Source organism: Anguilla rostrata, chromosome 14 (genome assembly GCF_018555375.3).
Source record: "Anguilla rostrata isolate EN2019 chromosome 14, ASM1855537v3, whole genome shotgun sequence".
Taxonomy (NCBI): Eukaryota; Metazoa; Chordata; class Actinopteri; order Anguilliformes; family Anguillidae; genus Anguilla; species Anguilla rostrata.
Genome location: NC_057946.1, coordinates 16,661,891 through 16,681,712, shown reverse-complemented (window position 1 = coordinate 16,681,712; position 19,822 = coordinate 16,661,891). Strand labels below are relative to the sequence as shown.

The following is a 19,822-nucleotide window of genomic DNA, read 5'->3' as shown; positions in this document are numbered from 1 at the left end:
CACACTGTCCTGTATTTCCATGTGTACATCACAGAGGGCTTTCTCTCTCAGGATAACAGTAGCTCACAGCTAATGTAATTATGTTTTGTAAAGGCAAAAATGTCAAAGGTCAGACTGAGAACTCCTGTTTATCCTTTGTCCTGCACAACAGTACACAAGCTATTTAAGCACAGTCATCAACCTCAATAAGAAGTATGGTGGGGGAAAACCATGATTTTATCTAGATTACAACGGTTCGTGAAAAAAAAAATTTCAAGGTAACATTTCTAGAGAAAAATGTTCAATCAAAATTACACTGAAAGAAAGTGACAAGAGTTGGGAATAAATGCATATGAATATTTTTTTTAAAATATTTGAAAGAACCCTGAGCCTGATTGAATGTGCTGGCCTTGAATATTCACAAATTCTGTAAAAATAATGGAAGATGCAAAGCCTCAAGCATACCAGAAAAGTATTTTAGTAAAAACAAGACTTTGCTGGTGGTCACGAAGAGAATGTAACATACAAATGCAATAATGAATTTAAATACTGGTAATTCAGTATAGTCTTGAACGCCTTAAATATCACAACATCACATTACAGACATTTAGCAGATGCTCTTATCCAGAGTGACTTACACATCTTTTTACATAGGATGTACACTGTATCCATTAATACAGCTGGATATATACTGAAGCAATGCAGGTTAAGTACCTTGCTCAGGGGTACAACGGCAGGAATTGAGCCTGTGACGTTTAGGTTACAAGACCAGTTCCTCACCCATTATACAACACTGCCGCCCCACCATAGGGCATGATAATGCATATGCATTTAGACGTTAGGTACATACAGCAATAACCTGTTGTGTATGTGTTCAAGTAAAAATAAAAAGAAAATGCTTAGGCTTATCATATGATTAGTTCAATTACTACGGCAATGGTTCTGCTCTGCAGATAGATTTGACAGTTATGCCTCATTACTACATAACAGGTGCCAGGAGCACACACCAACTCTTTTCTACTACACAGAAAATGAGAAACTAAGGGACTGGAAGAAGCCTAACAGGTTTGCTGTTACAGCATTCAGTGTGCACAGGACACAGGACAACCACAATGTGCAGTCATAATTAGATACCATTACATGCAGAAGCATCATAAGCAGCTGAAACCTTTACTTGAGTAAGATTATACAATATAGAAAATATATTTTTTTAATTAACAATAGCAATGATTCTATATATAGGCCTAACATTCACAATAAACACTGGAGAATTAAATGCCAGTTCAAAGGCTTCAACCTGCATTTGAGGTTTAAAGCAGGGATGCAGGGGTCCTGGCTGTGGTACAGGTTCCAGCAGGATTTCTCCTGGTCTGGCTGATGATGGCACCATGATCCCTTTGGGGAAATAACATGGCTGCCCCAGACAGCCAGTGTGTACAGCATGATCTGTATCAGGACTGTGCTGGGGTCGAAGGAGCTCCATCACCCTCTGTACACCACCCCTTCCACATCCCTGTAATCTACTTCCAAGGGCACTTCCTTTTCCAGCAGCCGTCCACGGGCTATTAATAGGACAACAATGACCACGGAACAAGGGGCAAACCCACAACCGCACCATACAACTGAGCCGCAAACCGCCAAGACTCACTCCATGGTCAAAGCACAGGCAGACACCATGAAAACATCACATAATGTAATGGAAAACAAGTACACATAAAATGGATAGAAAGCATCACCAAATACATGTACAACCAGAACCTCCAAATCTATAATACAAGAAAATAAACATGGAGAAAAAATTACAGGTATTAGATTTCAAGTTGGAAAACTGCTAAAAACTGCTGCTAGCAGATACATGCCACACACCACCGCAATCAGAGCTGTGCAAACAAAAGAAAGGCATGATTATACTATAGTGAAATTGAAAGCTTTTAGGGGTTCTGTTTTTACACACATTCTTACAGTACTCCAGCTGCACTGCAGTTAAATGGCCAATGGAGATCACACTAAAGAAAACAATACATGATAAAAGTTTCATTAAAGGTGCATTCGTGAAATCTCTGAATTTCTCCAAAACTTTCTGAAAGCCAGCCTCTCATTCACACATTCACCCACTTTGTAGAAAAAAAGGCTGTCTGTGAATCTCATTGGCACGTGAGACGGTTGAACAGACACCTCCCTCCCCCGCACAATGCAGACCCGGGGAATGTGTAGACTCCTGGGGAGAAGCCCCTTTCTCACAGTGAGGAGATAAACAGCTCCCCAGACCCCCCCAAGCCCTGGCAGCGGGAAACAAGCCAAGCTCTTACCTCAGACGGTCTGCTGCTTCAGCCCGGGAATCCCATCCTCCACGCTAAAAAGCCAAGAGCAACAAGTTCTAACAACTTGTAATTTCTCTTTCTCTCTCCCTCGTTCCCGTATCTTGCTCTTTTTCCCTCTCTCTCTCTCCTCCTCTGCTCAATCAGTCAGCGGCAGCCACAGAGAATCCAGTTCACCGCATATTCCTACAGGGCAGCCAATCTGAGTTCAGTTCCTCCCCCTTTCAAGCTCAGAGTAAAGTAGAGTTTCAGTGAAAACGAGAGGGGCTGGCATGCGGTAGAGTAGTAGCGGTTCCCCCTCCCTCTCTGTCCCTCCTCTGAAAGGAAGGGCTCCACGCGGTTCTGCTCTCAGCTCTGACGCCCTCGGGCAGAGGGGAATGAACAAGCTGCTCAGAGCTGAATTCCTGGCTGGGGGAGGACCAATCAGAGGGCGGGCTGTAGAGACCAGCGAACAACAGGGGCCCTGACTCACCCCGACTCCGTTGCACCTCGCTTCAGCATGCAGCACAGACAGTGCAGCACTGAAACATTAGGAACAGAAACATTAACTACATCTCGACCTTGCCTAGGCCCAAGCAGAAGGATCTACCAGTCATCTCAAGGCTACTTTTAGCACACTTTATAACAATGGAGAACTTTCCCTTTCTTTTCATAGCACCCTTTAAAAAGCAGGCTCTGATTCACAAAGATTGCGTTGTGGGCACACAGGTCAGGCAAAGTGAGCCAGAACTGCAGGGCCAAAGAGCCTTTCATCCACGCCCATAATCGCTCATTGCCCTGAAAATAGTAAAACTGTTAGTGCAATCTGCACCATAAGGTGTGCTGCAACTAATTCTCTACAGCTTGGAGCTGTTCACTGCCTCAACTGGGAAGCGCTTAAACAGTGCAGGTTAGAGAGTGACAGAGCATGGATCTGTACCAATATGGCAGTCCCAAGACTGCATAGAGGTTTGCTTTTCTGATAGAGAAATAAAGACACTTGTAACTGAACTGGGGAACAAAATGCCTAGATTGCACCCAATGAGAAGAACAACATATGGAACAGCATGGCCTCAACTTTAAGCAGTGTGGTTATTGCAAAATGCACAGGTCCATAACGTAAGAATGGAGTGGGATGATGTAATCAAAAATATGACAAATTGAATACAATCCAAGGGTTAAGCCAGTGTAGTCAGTCATGGTAACATTAATACAAGGATTTGTTGTTTAGAACATGAGTAGGCAAAATTTTTTAGCACTTGTAAAATTCTAAACAGTTTGTGGTAGGCTATGCCCATTGCTATCTTGCCACTGTTTATTATTAAAGACAATATAGGCTAACTTATCTATGACTATCTGTTAAGAATTTGAAAAATAGTCCTAAACTTAAAGGTCAACCACTTTGCTTCTGAACAAATGTTCTTTGTTATTAGCTGTGACTTTGTTATTAGCTCTAAAAGGCACTTTGACGGTCAGTCCTAAAATTTTATTAGAACCTATACTTTCAAAGCTCTAGCATATTGGTAATGTAGTGATTTCTGAACTGGGTCAGTAATGCCAATGCACCAAGTTCGAACACAGGCTGGTCGCGCCTAAACAGGAATGGCATGCTTTATTTTCATGTTCATAATGGATTTATTAGAATAAGTAGAACAGAATAGTTTTATTTGGTTACTTTTTTTCCACAAGGGTTAACATGACAAATATTCATCAACAATACGCCGACCAATGAGCCTCCCTGCATACTGTGGGTCGCCTCTCTCATTTTGGCCAAGGTTTTCTTCTCAAACCTGTCAAGAGCCTTGGCAACAGGTATGCAATCTCCAACATGGTTTGTGAATTCAACACAATGCTTTCTTTGCATGCACAGTTCCAAAATACTGACTGCAAACACCTAATTTACACATTCGTGAGGGACATTAGCACATCTATCTCTGCATTCCATAACTGAAATATATGTCATGATTTGATTCAGCTATAGTAGCTTTTTATGTTTGCTTGGTTTAATGTCATTCAAATGAAATGCAATTAATTCTACAGAAACCAAATTCCTAATCTAAGTGGAAAAAGTTAGCCTGTCATTAACTTTGAGAAACAAATGTATCTGAATGGTTCCTTGCATAGGACCAGGTGGATTGGAGGTTGATAAAAATGAAATAAAAACTTGTAAGACTGGCTTACCCTTCAAAATAAAAGCATTGCCCTGTTTTGAGAATTCCATAACTAGACTCGGTGTCAATTAAGTAATTTAATGGATCATGAAATTTAAAAGAAATTCCATTGCTAAGACAATGGTCACCTAAGGTTTAAGGCTATTGTGTTACAACAGCCAAAGAAGAGCGGTGAACTTTATCCACCTTAGCTCAGTTGACTTGTCTCTCTTTATCTTTCTCTATTACACAGAGCACCCACCCCCATCTCGCCTTCCCCTTGCATGTGTGTGTGTGTGTGTGTGTGTGTAAGAGGCCCATTAAGCTTTCAATGAGTGGGGGTTACTCAAGTTTTCAAACAACAAGTTCAATACACTACGGGAACTGAGAGCAGGCAAAAAGATGTCACAGCCTGAACTGAAGGTCAGAGGTCAGTAACCTTTAGCCCAGGGAGGATCTATTGCAGTTCCTGACGTGAGAAAGAATTGCATTGTTAGGAACAGATCTGGAGGTCCTAATTGCAACTATTCTTCAGAGTTTATTGGCCGCAACAGAGGCAAAGAGGAGTGGGTGATTCTGCCTCCACACCATTGCCATCAGTTTAGCCCTTTTTCTTCTATGAGGCTTCTCGGCACAGGTAGTCACATGAGCTGCACCCCTATATGCCGAATATCACTGGAGACCTTTCCATGAGGTAAGGACAATACCTAAGAAAAGCCACTGGCCTGAACCCCCTACATTGCTATAGATCCAGTGCTTTCTGGATTTGAGAGGGACTAGAAAACTATGCACATGATGAAGAAAATGATACAGTAAAAAAAAAACTTTAAACAGCTCTTTATAGCACACCACTGGAACCTAAACAACTTTAACAATGTTCAGCTCAGATTTCTGCCACAGCCTGTTTCTTGGTTCAGTTCATCTTGCACTGAGTTGTCTTGTCTTGTCCTGATTAACAAATTATGATGAAATAGCAGGAAAACAACTCCCTGAAGACACACAACTTCAAGTATTCAATCTTTGATAAGTACTGTACATCGATTTACACCTCAAAGAATTGATAAAGAAAACAAAAATCTGTATAAATAAAAGTGACTGGAAAGGTTCACTTCAGTTGCAAGATAAGCACCCAAACCTGTATCAAAACTAGAATATAGTAATTAAACGGTAGACAATATTATACAAAATTAATGTAATAGAAAGAAATTTAATTGCACCAACTTTGACATGAGAAGAGACTGCAGCAGGACTATCTTGTTAAAATAATTCTGGGAAAGCACGTAATAACCCATGCAATCTCAGCTTAATTACTTTTTCATTGCTAATTATTGGCAGTAATTTAAAATGTATTACACATCCCTTACCTGTGAGTAGATCAGCTTTTTTATCATTCATTTGATGAACTCCATGTTACATTAGGTGAAGCATCGCATCATTTTAATTCACAAGAAAATAACTGGTGCAACTTCTCCACATCTAGTAGACTATAAGTAATAAGCCACCACTGCAGCATCTTAGAAACTAATCAGTATTTTTGTTTTAAAGACACACTAGGGCACACTGAAATGACACTAGCATGACTTGTTCTTAAGTGAATCCCCTCCGAGCTTGCACAAGTAGAACAAAATAAACACTGAATGCCAGTGAAGTGGTTTCCTCTCTCTCAGCTTCACAATCCAGGGGGAAAAATGTAAATGCGTGTTGATGCTCCAAACTTCATGTTCTAGAATGAATAGCTATAGTAGGGTAGAGAAAGAGGTACTGAATCCTTCTGCATTTACCTGCAATCAGTTGGATTCCATTTTGTATTTAAAATGCAAAAATTATGATCTGCTTATCTGTCAAAAGACGCTAAATAAATAAATAAATAAATAAAGGAAAATGACAATGAATTGATGTGATTGTGAATATGCATGCTTATGTTACAGAACTTTGCCAGGCAGATGAGAGCAGACCGAAACCCGCTGTTGCTGTGTTATAGTAGTAGTGGCTACTGTAGGCCTATTCCATCACCACTAAGCTAAAGCTAGCTACCTCGTAACTTTATTGCATATGACAGCGAAGTGGGAGTTTTTGCCATTGGATATGTCAGGTGAGCATTTTGACATACTTGTGACTGCCTGAGTGCATGCAGTTATGAATGCAGCTATTGCTGTATTTTTGAAGGAGATGTGATTCCAACAGTCTACAATACGATGTTATAAATACACCAACATAGCTAGCCAGAGCAAAATATGTGGTTGTTTTGTTTGTGCATTAGCTTTGTTATCGTGGGGTGTATGTGGGGTTGAGAATGGAGGAGTAGATGTTTTTGATTGTAAACGCAGGAGCAAAGCAAGGAAATAAATTCTGCATAGCATGCCTTAAACATCTCAGAACATGCATTGCTACAAATTCCTATAAGCATTCCTATATTCCTATAAATTATTATGCCTCTTGTGGGTACCAACAAGCTGTGAGTAAAGTTCTGCCCGGCGAGAAATTTGCACTAAATTTTGTTGACTAATAATAATATATTCTATTTATGCGTTATTCCCATGCTCATTGCACAGAAGTAGCTTAATTTCAGAAAGCATAGAGTCCTGCCAACAGCCAGTGAAAAATAACCATTCAGCAATTTTATGTGCCAAAAAGAAACAGTTGTTTTCTGTAGGCTGTTTCTCAGAGAACCAGATAGAATTTGCATAATCTGTCAAAGGAGTATGACATAATGGCAATAGCTGCAAGAGTGAAGCCAAAATAAATACTGGACAGAGGCTGAAGACAAATAATTAATTTAACTGCAAGGATAGTTGGCCTCGACTCCTCGAATTCAGCAGTAGTAGTTAGATTCACCTGAAGTGCACTTGTACATTTCAAATGTCATAGTGCGTGTAGTAGGCTTAAAGCGCAATGTCAGATTCGGCAATCCACTACTAGCCTATCAAATTCAGATAAATCAAGTGTGAAAAAAAGATATGTGAAATCTGTTGGGTCAGTTAAAAACTGTTTTTCAGTCCATAGAAATATGGAAATATGCAGTATAGAGTCAGGGTATTTCTGGGTGAGGCATATATGCTGAAACAAAACTAAAACTAATATAATAAATTGAATTTGGCAATTTGGCAGCTCTCTCACCTTTAAATATGACTGCAGAAGGAACATTAAATAAAAAGGAAAATTAGCCAGGAGATCTGACGTACATGCCTGGGCAAGGACGATTCAGATACATAACATTACACCCCCTCAAAGCCACTTTGTGACCTGTAGCTCAGAGGTGATCACACTGCTGCGCCTTTTTTTGAATCACTGACTACTGCAAAACACCTATTGGATATTAGCAAATTACACCAATGCCAAACAAATCTTTTCAAACTCACACAATATTTTGAAAATGAATGGCAAAAGTGAGAGAGGTCAGTGGTAGCAGCTAAGAAAGTGAGATCACACACCAAGAGCCAACAACCCTTTGCTTCTTGCTTAAATAAATCTGTTGGATGATCACAAATGCAACATCACTACTGTAAAGAGTGTCAGTTCCTTCATTTCCAGACTGTGCTTCCTACAGACTTTACCTTTATCGATTTCACATTAGTCCCAGTATACATACATTGAGCACAGAGAGGCAGTTGAGAAGTGCAGGTATATGTGAATGTGCTTCTAAACCTCAGAGGTTGAATTGTTACATTTTTTTTTACAGTTAAGAGCCTCTCTGATTGTGCATTAGCTGTATTAGCTGTACAGACTGTTCATTATACTGTAGATACTTGGCTGAAGAATCTTGCTTCAAAGTGCAGCTTTAATACTTCACTTATTGAAGAATTCCCTAGCAGCATAGGAGTCCCTGGTCTAGTAAGAGCAGTGCCCTGAGGAGCGACTCTACGCTCCGTGCTGCTGCTCAAACAGCGCTAATGAGCAGAAGTTCAGATTGAATATAACAGCGATGCGCTTTGTGTCCAACTTTAATTAAAGAATTTTCAAACGTTTTATTTTTGTTTCATTCTTCATGCGTCTGAAAATCAACAATATTACTTTCAGTAATGCTGTGCAGAAGGTTAGCAGCTGCTAGACACATTCCACAGTCACATGTGTGTCAGCTGCATCCAAGAGCTCTGCGGAAGTGTGTGATTAGAGGGTGCTTTCCACTTCCACTACGCACCTGCAGGGAACATCAGTCATATAACAGGGCAAAGTAGTCTGGGGAGCAGGGTGGGGCCTAAATTTGCAACTACAAGATTGCAGGTTTCAAAACTGGAGGAGACTCAATCGTTTTAACTAAGCTATGTTCTTAGGTTGTTAAAGCAAAAAAGTAAATTAAAAAAGTGGGGGAAGGGGGGAGAAACCTGCAAAACATGAAAAATATCAAACATCCTAAAAAGGTTCATAAACAGTCATAGCTTTTGCTACCAAGATAGTGCGGTTGAATTTTTTTTACATAATCTCCATTAATATTTTTTTATCACAAATTACAGCAATAGCTTAAACACAATGAGCTGGATAGTTTTTAACCACTTATTTTGTCTGACAAAAGCAAAATAGTTTGGCAGCCTAAGAGAATTGGGAAAAGTGCTTTGGGCCATTTGATTCAGGACAGTCATCTTAATATTTATGACTATAAATAGAATGAGTATGAGTGTAAATATTAACAGCCGAGGAGTAGATTCATGGCACACCAGTCCATATATCAACAAGCCATTTCTCAATTGGACACAGTTGCTTCCAGTTGGTATGCAGCAAAAAACCTTGTTTGATCTTCATGTACTACTTTAACACATATTCACAGGGATTTTACAATGGAAGTCACAGGAGCTTTAAAACCACAAAAAATTTGGAGGCCAGAAAATAAAGCTTTGAACTAGAGGATTACATGGTATCAGTATTTACATTCAATAGCAGAAATGTAAAACCATGGGCTCTTGGCAACAATACTTTCATAAATGATAGCATTATACTGTGTCTCTGACAAGAAAATTTAGCTCTGAAAATCTTTTTGAAAAGAAAATCTGAAAAAATGCAATTCATATGGAATGTTACTTAGAAATATGATTGTGCATAATAGCTAGCTACTCACTAGCATTTCTCCATGTAGACCCATGTTGACAAAGCAACATAAGTCTGCATCTTTTATAAGTAGTCTTTTGAAACCACTTACACCTCTGTGGAAGCGAGGAAACAGTCTTGTAAAATTGACTCCTGTGAATTCAGGAGTAGAGTGTAAATATCTTTCAGCAAATTGCAAATTACACTAATTGTATACTGCAGATGGTTAATGGCCTATAACAACAAAATAATCAGTGTCACCAAGCAAACAAACACAAAACATTTGAGTGGGATAACTGCAATAATGGCATGTGGGTATTGTTCTCTGAAGCTTTGAAAACAACAAAAAGTTGTTCTTTCTTCAGTTTGGGGAGAGTTAACATTTGTTACCATAAATTACATGATGGCCTGCTTTACTGGCATTGACACTCCTTTGGACCTCATACTAAGAGACTACAGCAACAGCTTCAAATGCAAATTCCACACCTAGAATCAACTCTGCACCTTTTGTTAGCATCATTGTGCATAAGCTAATGATGCAACGGCACACAGCCAACCAAGAAACAGCTGTGCCGCTAATTGGCCAATTATTTTAGATTCTTATATAGATATATTTTATACAGATACATATACTATAACAAACATTTACACATCCCATTCACATGGAAGCAGAAACATTGTGTATATTTCGCAATATATTCCTATTATTTAATATATATATTCCAATACAATTGCAGTATATTCTTCATTTCAAGCAACAATTATTTTACAGGTGTAATTGATATGATTGATATGACTGTGTAATTAAACGGTGTAGTTAAACGCTGAAATTATTTTAAAAACTGCCTTCAATTGTCACAAAAAATGACAAATTACAAAGGCCAATGTACTGGATCTCCAAAAATGTTGTAAATGGTTGTACCCAGATTACCTCTGCCACCTACATAATGTATAACATTAAAACTGGAGTTCACTATTTTATATGAATAACCACCCATTTTTCAGTTACCCACTCTCACACATTGTTCTATGGACACGTCCTCAATATGTGCGTTACTGTTTGAACAAATCTTACAGAATTCTTAATGTCAAATTATCATATCCCACACACACAAAGGTATAAATTATGTCCATCACACTGTCTTTTTTTTACCAGTTCACATTTTCTCCATGCAGGCACCAGAGATCAGGAATATTATAAATGTAGAACCATAGGAAAGGCAGGGAAATTATTTCTGAGTTCTGTTACCTGTAGCAAAAAGAATGTGTCCTGATTGGTGAGATTATTTATAACTTCAGCCTCTAGTGATATGAACTGTGTTGCTTGCTGTATTCTGTCCTTGGCCCGAATGAAGGACTGTTCCTGAATCTCATAGTCTGGGTCATGCTGATGGGAAGGGAGCCAACATTTGCATGAAGCACATCTGGACACAGGAAATACTATGCACTTATGTATGAACTGAAGTTTCAGTTGAGAAATTTGCATTACTGGCCACAAGACTGACAACATACCATTATGTGAAGTCAATTATCTTAAGCCTGGTGCTAAAGGAAGGAATTTAAATCTCCCTTCTCCAACTGTAAAATATGTCATGCAACATGACTGCTGTGGACAACAGATGTATGCCATGTCAAATTAAGTATGCAGGCTCACCCACTGTTTTTAAAACAAGAGATAACTGGTCTGTTTCAGGTCAGTCTCTCTACCAAGAATAATATCTCCTTTCCGCAAATCATGTTAAAAAGGCAGGACTATCCCTTTCCTTGGTCTGACAACAAGGCACCATATTCAGCCTCTGTGCGAACAGGTTGCATTCACAACATATGAATAATCTGTGCAAATAAGAAAATTAATGTATAACCTTGATGCTCGAAACATTTGGAATTATCTAGACGCACCACTAGGCATTCATATCGTAAACATTATGTTTTCTTTGTACATGTACAGCAGTTTTAAAAGACGCTTCACTGAACTGCAGTGTGTGCCACACATGGACACAGAGGAACCCTGCTTTCCTCTTACAGAAGCGATTTGTTTCAGTAAAAATTGATGACAAGGAGACCCAGACATGGAGCGTATACCCATGCGTTTATTTGCATCCGCACGTCCGCAGAAGTTAGTTTCAACATTTGCGTGGTGGGCTAGGCATGTAGCAAAACATATTATGTAACAGTGTTAAGCTCTCTTCAGAGCAGTGTCTAGTCTTCAGCAATTGTCACCACTCATTTCCCAATATCCCACCAGTCCCTTACTTCTGTTGTTACAGTCATTTCAAATGCAGGAGCAACAACATCATCAGACCCAACCCAACAACCTATCTTCATATTTCGAACAGAATAATCACCTTTCACAAGCCCTCCACATCCTACCGAGTATGACAATGCCCACAAACCTCACAGAGCATCTACTGTACCTTCCGACTTGAACGACTTTCATGAACCTTGAGCAAACCACATACGCTATATTTGTTTCATGCTCAAGCCCTACCAATAGGCTTATACTGAACATTATGCAGCTGAGCTGTTATTGGTTATCTGAAGAGGTTGCCCAGAGAGACAGAACTCGGGTGGTCCAATCTGGCAGCCTCTGACATTAAATTAAATTTATCATCTCAATGGTTTCTTCTCTCATAAAACCTTTACGCTTAACTGCAACTCAATGAGTTGTGTGTTTTCAGGAGATATGATTAGATTTTACGAGGCCACAAGAAAAGGAGACGTCTGTATAAATACTACTCAGTCATGTCATATCTTATGCTACAGCAGACCTGGTGTTACCTGATAAGCTTATAAATACCGTATAATTCTTAAATAAATTAAAGTCAGCAAAAGACAAATAACGTCTGAACTGCAGGAATAATCATTTGCTTTGTCTAGACAGGTGTCACACATCCTACAAATTGTGTTGAGTGGTTTTTGTTATGAACGGGTGACAACAAAACTGACGAGCAGTCTGAAATACCACCTCCTACTTATATATCCCACCACGTTCTCAGAACAGAGATTTGAGAGCTGGGATTTGTACAGCTGCTGCCTCAGAGACAAAGACACTTGTGTGCAACGTGGGTCAGTTAACTGCTCTGCTGTACGAAGACAAGTTGAGCCAAGTTCCTTTCCAAGGGAATTCAGACTCAAAACATCACAGGGCCACCAATAGCACTGAGTTATGTGTCATCAAACTAATATGCATCCTGCAAGCAGAAAAACCCTATCTCACTGACCACAGAGGAAAAAATCAAATTTCCTAAATTCGCACAACACATGAAGTTGTTCACACTGAAAACACTATTACTTAAGGCACTATTTACAGTAATGTTTTCTTTGATTGATCCACACAGCTAATATTATCGTATATTTATATATAATATTTATTGTGTGTGTGTGTGTGTGTGTGTATATATATATATATATATATATATAGCATAACAGAGCCACTGGATCCCCTCACTGTAGAGGTGAAGCATTCAGGCCTGTACCGTTCTCTTAGTGTACGTCACACAGGCACTCGCCCAATTGTCAAGAATATCTGACTATATCACTTTTTTCCACATCTCTATAGACCAGTGCCTATGGTTTTTGCACCACTGAAATCTCAAATGCGCCTTTGTCTTTGTAATTAGGGGTTTACGCACTCCAACCCTACCATAATCTCCCTCTCGGTGTAGTTGTTGAAGGACTGTTCTCGCTGACACAGTCTGATCATGTCCTGCATTGACATTCTTGGTCACCCGAGGAACAGTCGCTCTTCTGTTTTTCCTTACATATCGCACTAATGCACGAGTATCACTCTCATCAAATGTGCGCTTTCGACCACGATGTCCGGCCCTATTTACTGGTGTCTTTCCCATAGATCTAAATGCAGATGTCACTTTAGCCACTGTTCCTACTGAACCACTAGGCAGTTGAGCAGGCTTGAAGCAGTGACTGAAGCTTCTGCCATCCGTGCCCCGATAATGAACTTTGGGCACTTACACTTTTTCCACTTGAACCAAAATGGAGGTGATAGGAGACCATGATAGGATGCTAATTGCTTAATTGTATCATGCAGTACACCTGCATGGATGCATCTGTTATGTTTCTGCAATCATAAGTTGTTATACACCAAATGGCTTGATATGTTAACTGAATGTTTTCACATCTTTTGTGCTTCTCCCTTTTATAAATATGAATGACCCCTATCTCTATTTCACAAGCTCTCCCACTCGGGTCATATAGCATACAGCAGGGATACACTTCACCGTAACTAACTAGTCAATCCTGGACATGGTCAATTAAGCAAGTGAGTAGTTTTTACAATATAATGGAAAACAAATAAACGGAACAGAATGGCTGTAGGTCAAAATTAATCGCCCATGACTGTTTTCAATACTCACTAAGAATGCAGTGAGTAAGAACAGACCAAACACATACTGGACTACTATAAAGCCCAATGCAACCATATTAATTTAGTATCTTTAGAAATGTTTAGGATATTGCTTAGGAATAGTTTTCAGGTCCCAATACAATTCTATTAAATGTATACTTGAAATAGCACACAGCATTAACAATGCATTATACTGAGTAGACCATTGAGGCCTACACATTTTCCAGCAGTAATCCAGATGAGCCTTACACAGACAGATGTGGGCTGATGAATACACACATCTGTTATATACGCACCTGTTATACACGCACAAGTGACTGTATTAACCAGGATATCGCATAGGCCATGTCTGTCATGTTATAATTCAGCAATTTTGTTTGTGAAAAAAACGCAGTAGTACATGTTTGTTGAAAACCAGCAGTCTGACACGAAGCATTCTCCTTATATACATCAGAGAGTAAAAAGCTTCTCTCTGTGGAAGTACTGTATTAGCTGCTATGACCTTGCAACTGACAAAACAAGCCTGTTAAATACATTCTGAACTATATTCAATTTACCTTACACAAGCAGAAAAAGCAGTTTTACTTACAACAGAGGTTCTTCACTATTACAGCATAGAATATTAGGAGAGAAAATGGAGTTGCTATGACTACATATGCAGACGAGTGGAGATGGAATCTGCAAACATAATGCACCAACCATCCACTGAAGTTGCTTACTTTTATCTTCCTCCAGGCTCTTTCAACCTTGATAGAGAGTTACAAATGTATATGCATGTGCAATCAAAGCATTACTGGCCAATCAGTTATGCAAACCAAGGTTCTATCTACTCCACAAAGGTCTTCTACCAAGATGTCCACAGACAGAATGTGCCAAGGAATCACAGCTGAAGTTAAACTGCAATGTGCAATATAGCGTTTGTATTATACAGCAGATCGGTGAACCTTGTGACAATCTACTGTGCATGCTATTAAAAATTCGACATTATTGCAGCAAGGGTCCCGACAACACACTAGAACTGATGGTACACTATTCACTGTATGGAGTCTCAAGCTAGACATCTCCATTGCAGAGGGAATAATGCTGTTTCTTTAAAGAATCGATGCAATTCAACGTCATAATCAGTGTTGAAATTTAACATAGCTTTTACTAGACAGAGGACCTCAACATTATAAAAGGAGGTTCAATATGCTAAGACGTTCTGACGACCTGTTAATTTTACAAGGGCATGCATGGGGCAGTTGGGGGGGTTTGTAATCAAAAGCAAGAAAACACACTTCAAGTAACTCCAAAAGGAGGTTCAGCAACATTATGTTTCCAGAGGCTCTAGGTATGTGTATCCAGTTTTTGTATTCTCAAACCATTTACTGTTTAAAAAATTATGTTTAATATTATTTCAGGTTTGAACTGTTTCCTATGGTGCTTGCAACCTAAGACCACTGCATGCAATGAAGGAAGTACCAGAACAATATAAAAAATATATTGTTTATATTATATAAAATATAAAAAATAAATTTATATTTAAATTTATAATTGTAAATAAACAATATGAAATTAGTCTGTTCATATTTCTAGCCTCTGGAAAAATAATAGACCACAAACCCCTGAACACCCTACTGTGTTTATAAACCCAGTAAGTTGTCGGAAACTTCTCTGAATATCTAAAATATCACAAAACTGTCTCATCCAATCAAAAACATATATCAAAGATTAAATAGTATCCAAAAATCACAGAAAGCAAACTATACTTTATAGACACCTTCTCAGACAAACTATCAGTCCTTACCCAAGCTTTTATAAACAACTATCCCTAAATGGAACGTTAGAAGTCGCTATCCAAACTAGATGGAGCTAAAAAGGCTGACTTAACTTTGGCTTTTTACATCCAACAAATCATTATCCCTGTGTTCTGAAGTTGTGTTTCATGAGTGCCTTTGAAGCTAACCTTATTATCATACTAATGTAACAACACAAACTAAAAGAAACTTCACAAGAAACAACTCTATATTTTTCTCGTAAACTTTGATTTGATTCTGCCTAGATCAGCTGAACTGCGTTTGCATATTTACATTAATTCACATATATCTGTTGGCCCTTAGAAAAGGTGTTTGCTCATTTGCATTATGAAATTACAATGGTTATGAAGCACATTTCTTCAGGGCCCCTGCTCAGGATGTGCAAGGTTTTTTGGCTTGGTTTCTTTCTTTTGTGATTAATTCTGTGCTGAAAAGTTCCTGTACAGCAGTATGAGTCTTTGACTCAGGTCTCAGAGGGTGACTCTGTTCATGCTGATTTTCTCAAATTTGTGACTCAGTATGACAATAGTTTTACTTCAAGGACACAATTTCTCAGCTGAACATTTCAATGTGGCCGTGATGTAAAGTATATGCTATCTGCAGAATATCATGGATCGGGATTCAAGTGTATTATCACTTAAATTGATAATTCTGGTAATTTGGTCACTGGCAAGCCAGGCTAGAATGAAAGCTTTCCAGTGATTGAACACTTGTGCAGAGATGTCTGTCTGTCTCTCGGTACATCTCTTGGGCCCTTGTCTTGTGGAAACCACTACCATACAAGACCTGAAAAGTACAGTGTCATCACGGGCAGCCAGGTCTTATTGTGAACATAAAGAGAATACACTGAACACATGCTGTAATTATTTATTATTTATTAATGATCTATTTCCCTTGGATGATCTTGCCAAATGAAAACTGGCTGTCAAGGCTGCCTATTGGTGGAAGCATCTAAGAATAAGATGTAGTGCAGATCTCTCCAAAAGGACATGGACAGCTTGGACATGGACATGGAACTCACAGACAAACAAACAGAGCTGTGGATGGATGGGAAACAAACGCAATGGTAAATGCACACGAGGGCCCTCCATCTGAACACAGTGTCTCTCCATATCTCCGGGACTGTCCATTGAGCCCCCCCGACCCACACACACACACACACACTCACACACAAACACACACAGCGGGGGCCTCGCTATCAACAAATGGGAAAAATTACAGCCCTGCTGTGCTCCACTCAGATCAGGTTTCTTCGCCAATTTGTATGCCCTCTGATCCAGAGAGCATTAAGTTGCATTTACATCTAGCATTTATCATTATTACATCACTAACATTCAGTGGATGCTTTTTGTTATGTATCAGACTGAGCTTAAACTACAACCGGTACTGACTGGAACAAACAGAGGCAGCTGTTTAGGATTCAAACTTGTTTTCCTATGGTTCTGGTCCAGTATCCAAACAACTACGGCAACTGACTGCAAAATATACACTCTCACTTTAAGCCCCAGTTTCACTTCGCCTTACAAGTATGTGTAGAAAGGCATTAATCACATTTAATGCTGGCTCATAGAGAATGCACTAATCCAGGTAAACACTTTTTTCGACAACTACTATTCTGAAGCTTTCTTTCCCCACGGCAGACAGCCCCTACTTGCTCTCTCCTTGAAAAATGCAGTCGACACACAGAACCTGCTTTCTGCTGCACTGGGGAGGTGGGGGAGGCAGATAAATAGCTGCCTGTGACGCTAAGTTTTCAAAGAAATCATATAACTGATCTGGTCGATCGTGACGGAGTTTGTGCCCTTGCGGCTCTCATCAGGCAGCTAAATTTAAAGCTGCGATTTAGCGGTGACTGGAGGACCCTAAATTACGGTTCCCGTTAGAAAGATGTAGTACGATCGCAGCAGAACCCTTCCCCTAGCCCATGATTCATGCAAATCACATTCCGCAGCACGGCCCTTGAGGATAGTGCCTTCATAAGTGATTCTTTAGCTGTGCTGAGTGAGGGATCAGTGCTGCCTAACGATTGCAGCACAAGCAAGGGCCTTCAGTTAGATTCCTAATCAGGGAAGTAATCAGCCAGAAGAACAGGCTTCACAGTGTGTGCCCGTCCATTAAAGCCCACTGCTCCTCCTGGACCCCTGTCACACAGCCTGACACATCAAAGATCTGCACCCAGAGCAAATCTGAATCGGTGAACAATTGACATGGACAATCAATGCACCCATTACAATCATTTTAGACTGAATGCTATAAATAAGTATCTGTCCAACTGTGATTCAGTGATGAAATCTGCCCTGAATGCATTAAGGACTTGGGAAAATTTGCACCTTGTCCTAGGTCATCTGAGCACATTTTCTTCAATTACCCTATTAAAAGTGATTTTGAGATTAAGTCATCCAGGGAAAAGAAAGCTCTGGATAGCAAGAGTAATACGGACAAACGCACTAATTTTTTTTGGTTTGTTTTTTTAAAAGAAATAAATGGAAACGATTCATTATTTTTTTGGATAGCTTATTCCTTCAGTCGTTCTTGTTTTATCACATTGGGTCCACATCAAGCTGCCATTTTGTCACAGTGACTGCCATAAGGTTGTGCAGGTACCGTCAGTCACTTTGGAACAACATGATCAAGATAAGAGTGGTCATTTCAAAGGACCCAATTGAAACCACTGCTCTGTGCTTGGGTAACCAACACCACTGTACAAACCAAAGCCACAAATCTGCAGGCATCACAGGCTGGAGAAACACTGCTGACTGCACAGGACCAGGCAGAGCCAGCATGTAATATGGCAAGATGAGGACCACGTCCTTATTCATACACAATAACTCTGTTGCTTCTCCAACTTCAAGCTCTGGCAGTGCTATAGTACTGCAAACTCCCCCTTAACGGTATCCACGGTATCCAATCATCTAAACAACATAAATAATTATGCCAAAAACAAATGTAATCACGTTCTGACAAAAGGAAGCATACTGCCTGAAAGGCCATGTGGTCTTATTCAATTCTTTTTAGTCATGGGGACAAGAAGCAGAAAGAGAATTAGGAGTCAAGGTTCGTCAATAGGATTAGACCTGGAAGCATAGAGTGCCTGTTCTCAAATTCTCTGTGTTGTCCTAGTCAAAATTAAGGGACAGCTGAACCTTGCTTTCATTTCCCCTAACTGAACTCAGCTGGGGGAAGTAATGCAATATTAAAGCCTTTGGCTGTCTCAGCTGCAAATAATGAACAGGGAATTTTTATTCAGAGGTAACACAAGTTCCTGCCACGCGGTGACTGTCGCACATATGATACACCAGACAAAGTCCTTTGGCCACGCAAGTGTTGACTGCACATGCACTGCACTGTACAGTTGCTGCTACAAATGTGCACCACACTGCTGCTAACAACCAGTGTGTCATTTCTGCCAGTGATAGTTCAATCAAAGGAAATGTATTTATATACGCAACCCACGTTCAAACAAGAGCAAGCACAGACAGAGAGAAAGACACAAACAGACAGACACACAGACAGATGCAGATTCTCTCCTACACCCTCACACAGGTGCTTATGAATACAATAACACGTTAACTGTATGTAAAATTGTGTGAACAAAGACACGTACTGTGTTAAGCACAAGACAGAATATTCATCCATGAGATCCCAGAGAGATCTATCATGTGTAATGAATATCAAGGGTATAATAAACCTGTCTAAAACCAGGTGTTTAATTCATATTATTCATTATCCTTTTTGAAGCTGGGACAGCAAAGTATGCAGATTAGATCTCTCTCTTCACACAGTCAGAACCTGTGGACAGGGGGGGGAGGTTGGGTATTCATTTCAATATTTGCCCCACAGTAGCTAACTGTTCAACTTTAAATAAACATGTTTGTACATCACAATTCACACATAGACAACGAACACACAGATGCACATGGACAAACAAAAAGAATTACAGTCTGCCAGAGACTGTCAGTCTAAGACAGAGCCAGTGAAGTGAGGCAGGAGAACATGTGGAACAAACATGCTTCATGATCCATGTCAGAGCACAGCATGTCTGCTGAATTAACAATAGGCTCACCATTACAGACAACACAAACTTTCTTCATACAGTCATGCATCTTTCCTAGGGATTTCATCTTAAAGGGTATTCATTCCAAACATGCACAGCCTTATGAAACTTCACAGAGATGGACAAGCAAAGGGACTTTTATATTTCACTGCAGCTTCTGACAG

At 39.7% G+C, this 19,822-nt stretch overlaps 1 protein-coding gene across 8 annotated transcripts in view; it reads right to left on the bottom strand.

The window, feature by feature from the left end:
- LOC135239253 (disabled homolog 2-interacting protein-like) overlaps positions 1-19,822 on the bottom strand; it is a 247,700-nt gene that overhangs the window by 171,045 nt on the left and 56,833 nt on the right. For 2 of the 8 annotated variants that reach the window (XM_064307795.1, XM_064307796.1), the window contains exon 1: positions 2,289-2,799. The exons of the other annotated variants lie outside the window; for them this stretch is intronic. The gene's annotated coding sequence lies outside the window, so the exon portion shown is untranslated. Of the gene's footprint in view, positions 1-2,288; positions 2,800-19,822 lie in introns of those variants that run through there. 8 annotated transcript variants of the gene reach the window in all.